Genomic DNA, 4653 nt, shown 5'->3' with positions numbered 1-4653 from the left:
TACCAATGGCAGTTTCAGTCCGAGAAATTTCTACAGCTAATTCTGCAGCTGAACCAAATGTCAGAAAAAAGAGAAATCTTTCTTTAGATGAAGTTTTTACAGACACTAATCAACTCTGCAGGAAGAAGCAGCCACCGTGTCTCAGAACTAAAAGCTCTAGATAAAAATAGATAAGGGAGGCTCTGTCACTAGAGAGAGCCCACCATCAATACCATAATGAGCTGGCCATAAATATGTTCAAAGGGGAAAAGAAATTAAGAGATTCGGAGCATGCTGGATGGAGAACAAAGATTCCAACAATAAGACTTCTTACTGGAGCTGCCTTATCTATAAATTTTGGAATTTTGCAGAAGGCGGCAATGCCGCAAATGCCACTTAGATACAAGATACAGCATGAAAAGATATGCCACTTGCCCCTGCCCCAGCACCCCCACCAATAGTAATTACATTATGAAAAATTTGACTTCTTGATGGGAAATTTTTCATTTAAGTGCACTCTGGTCATCTGCATAGACTGACTTCATAACGAGCTAAAAACCAGTAATGTCATCACACACCAGAGAGGATCTGGACAGGAGAAAGTTAAGAAATGCCCTATCATTGTTACCATCTCCCAGATAGAAAAACAAAACTATTTTCATAAAATTTTTCTAAAAGTAAACTTTTTTACAATAAACAGTTCCGTACAAAGATTTTAGAAACTTTTCAGCATTCTTACCAGACTCATTTATCTATTCACAGAGTACTCCTTACTCTATTAGGATAATTATCTCAAAGTATTTATTGCTTACCATTGTTCAATCTTATATTTCTCTCCTTTGTAAAATTTTTAAGAGGATAATACTCTTATCTTGTCTACCAGTACAACCTCGGGTCTAGTAAATACTTGGCATATATTATATAATAATTATTCGTTGAATAAGTAGCCGATGTCTCTTCTACCTATTTAGCTTATTGAAGCTTTTAAACAAAAATCCTGCTTAAGATATTGGGTGCTGTCTCCAGAAGGTGCCAGGTGGCCAGGAGCTGGTGGGGAGATACACGGAGGCTTGTGGCAATGGCTATTTATAACATAAATTTTATACAAATGTCTTAATGTTTTAATAAGTGGTATGGCAAAATAGTAAAAATAAATAAAAAATACAAAATCCTACTTAAATATAAATGTGACTGGGAAGGTTAAGTCTACGTACAATTTATAACGGAGTTATTAAATTAGTTCATCAGAGTATGCTATTTCGACTGAAATTTTGCCAGAATTTTCATGGTAAAGAGAAATTAAGTAACACTTTAGAAAGTTTAGGTAAATTAAAATATTTGTATTTTATTTACTTTTTTTTTCATTATGTTAGATGCTGTCATTGTGTTCTTTAAAAAGAAAAATGGTCTACAGCCATGCCACCCTGAACGTGCCGGATCTCTTCTGATCTCTGAAGCTAAGCAGGGTCGAGCCTGGATAGTACTTGGATGGGAGACCACCTCAGAATACCAGGTGCTGTAGGCCTTAAGGAAAAAGAAAAAGGAAAAATGAAAAAAAGGGTGGGGGAAGGGGAAGGGAAAGAATGGAACCTAAAATAAAAGGGAAGCATGTGGATTGCAGCAACCAGTGTATTCCTGAAATTCATTTTGACATTGTTTTTTTGAATGATACACAAGCACGTTCTTAGTGTCTATAGAAATTTAGACAATATCAGAATTTCAGTAACTTGAAATACATGCTCTCACTTATATATTCTTAACCTACAGAATGATTTTTAAATACTTATTGGAGATATATATATTTTTTTAATTTAAATGACAGCGTCACTTTTAGTTACCTTAAAAGCATCTAGATGTCTTAAGAATGACTTAGAACTGAAAAAAAAATGGTCATAACATATAACATATTGTATTTTCTATGAAATGTCCAGAATAGCCAAATCCATTGTAGAAAATAAATTAGTGGTTACCTATACGTTGGAGAAATGAGAATGGAAGGAGTTGGCAGTGACTGTTAATGCATATAGGTTTCTTTTGGGGGTGACAAAAATGTTCTAAAATTAGATTGTAGTAATAGTTGTACAACTCTGTGACTAGACTAATATTCATTGAATTGTGCATTATAAATGAATGAACTTTATGATATGCGAATTATATCTCAGTAAAGATGTTTAAAGAAAGAGTGGCTCACAGCTAAAATTTCTATTTATATTACTACACATTTATGTTTCATTAATGTGAAGAATAATTGCTACTGCGAGGTTAGATGTTCCTTTATTGATTTGATGCTATTATTAATTAAAATGAATTCTGCAATATATGATCGCATCAGAGGTGTAATTGCTACTTCTAAACCTCCAATTATTCTTAAAATGTGAATAAATCAATTTGTTTATTTAAATAAAATTTATTAAAAATTTATTTACTAATTCATTTAGTTTGTAAATCATGTCAGGATGCCTACAGAGACCTATTAAAATAAATTTTATTTAACTTACTTAAAATTAAAATTTATTTAAATAAATTTCTTTTAATGATTTAAAATTAATATTAATAATGTGAAATAATAAGACTTTATTTGCTTTATTTTTAATGTAATTTTTAATTACTAAATTTTATTCTTTGTCTCATATCAGGAAAATTCTAAAGCATGGGTTCAATACCTATTATGTGCCACATATTGTATAAGTTATCCTAATTTATTAAAATGGTGGTACCTTAAAGCAAAACTTTGCCTTCTCTATTGTATATTGCCCACACAAAGAACAATGTCTATTACAAAATAAACTCTAAATGTTTGTTAACTTTCACTGACTGACTGACAATTTTATTTTTTATATCAGGGATTTCTATTTTTACTAGGACAACTAAAGGAATGATTATATTGTGTGTGATTTTTCCAAGATATTTTCAGATTTAAGTACATTTGGAATTAGCTTAATTATTTTCAAGGTTTATTTTTGAGATGAAAATATTTTAAAATTAAATAGTGTTTGAAATGTTTTATAGCATTTTAGAAAGACCAGATGCAAAGATTAACATTTATATTCAGAAATACTGAGTAAAACCCACAGACTTGGGAATCCCCATACCCCCAGACCCCACATCAGGAAAAGAAAAATTACTTGTAGCTCTGTTTCTGCCACTTCCATCTTTCTTATTCTATTAGGATATAGGAAAAAGAGAGAGTACAAAAACAAAGTCAGAAGAATTATTTAGTGGAAAAAAGAGAGATGAAATGGTAAATCCTCCATGTAAGGACGTCTTTTTGGCAGCGAGGTAAAATTTGCTGACAGTATAGCTTGATGCTGGGAATTAATGGAGGAAAGATTTGACTTCGCTGTGAAACATATCAGGCAATCTTAATCAGAGAACAAACATATTTTCCTATTCAAGAGATTATCAACTATAAAGTTCGAGTATACTTCTGTGTCTTATTTTATCAGCCTTTGAGATTTTATAATAAAGCAAGCCCTGGAGTTGCCAAAAGTTAAAAAACCTCTGCTACTCACATCTTGAGCATCAAAGGTGCTAGAGGTTTCTTCAGTGCTTGAGTCCTTGCAGCCCTGACAGCAATGGTCACAGTGAATTAGGTTTACACAGTGAAAGAGAAACCAATTCACATTTTAATGTTATATTTTATTTTTTAATGCCCCGTTAATGATTAGTCAACATTTTAGTCAACTTTTCCTTTTCCTTTTCTTATTTTCTTTGTCTGGCTGCATACTGTTTACCTTCTTATTATAATTTTTGTAATTAGCATTATTCATCACATGCAGTGAGCAAGAATGCATGAATAGTTTGAAAAATATTTTGCCTATGTATAGCCTGCCTAACTTTCTTGACTCTGCTACTCACCCAAATTCTGGACATTTGAAGATATAGTAAAACAGTGGACTTTCATTTTCTTATGTTAATTTTTTCTCTTTTATTTCCACTTATAATATTGTGATATTTCTGAAATAATCATATACCTATATTTTACTTTCACAATAATGTTTTAATATCTCTATTAAAATTCACCTATGATTTATCATAATCAAATATTCATTAAATTCTCTAGAGTCTTTCATTGTCTTTCATTATTTTGTTGGTACAAAGACACAAGCTACATTAGAACTATAGGGAACACCGTGCCTAAAGGGTAAACAAATGCATAAAATCAGATATAAATCTATGCAAAAAATTATATACTATGGACTTACCAAACAATATTCCCTTTTCTGAAACCAATAATTTTATAGTTTTTTTTTTTTATTTTCAAATTATTTTGTACAAATAATTATCTCTTAAAGCTTCCATATAAAAAAAAAAAAAGTATGGCTCTTTCATTTGAAGTAGAGAAGGGAGGTCCTAGAATATTGCCCAGAAGTCTCTCTCCCTCTTTGCCTTCCCTTTCCTGGAGGCACTTATTAAGAAAAGAGGATGAAAAATATTGTTTGAGGGACAATTCTCCATGGTGTTTCCATAAGTCTGTGATACATTTTGTTTAAGACTATCTTTTCAAGAATGTTTGTATATCAAAAAAACCTTGGAAGATAAAACCTCATTAGTAAAGTAAAAACCCTTGCAAGATAAAGGAGTAGAGGGTAGACTTATTTCCTGACCAAGATAATAAAGATAATGTGTCCCGTAGGTTTGTTCGAAGTCCCTTTTATAAAACTGGAAGTTTCC

The 4653-nt window shown here is 31.4% G+C and overlaps 1 non-coding gene across 1 annotated transcript; it reads left to right on the top strand.

The window, feature by feature from the left end:
- The first annotated feature begins 1385 nt into the window (after positions 1–1385).
- Positions 1386–1504, top strand: LOC120599110 (5S ribosomal RNA). Its single transcript, XR_005651804.1, has one exon. It is a non-coding gene; the product is annotated as a 5S ribosomal RNA (ribosomal RNA).
- The last annotated feature ends 3149 nt before the right edge of the window (positions 1505–4653 follow it).

The sequence above is a fragment of the Pteropus medius genome, unplaced genomic scaffold, assembly GCF_902729225.1.
Source record: "Pteropus medius unplaced genomic scaffold, Ma_sr-lr_union100, whole genome shotgun sequence".
NCBI classification, from domain to species: domain Eukaryota; kingdom Metazoa; phylum Chordata; class Mammalia; order Chiroptera; family Pteropodidae; genus Pteropus; species Pteropus medius.
This window is presented reverse-complemented; position numbering and strand designations above follow the sequence as displayed.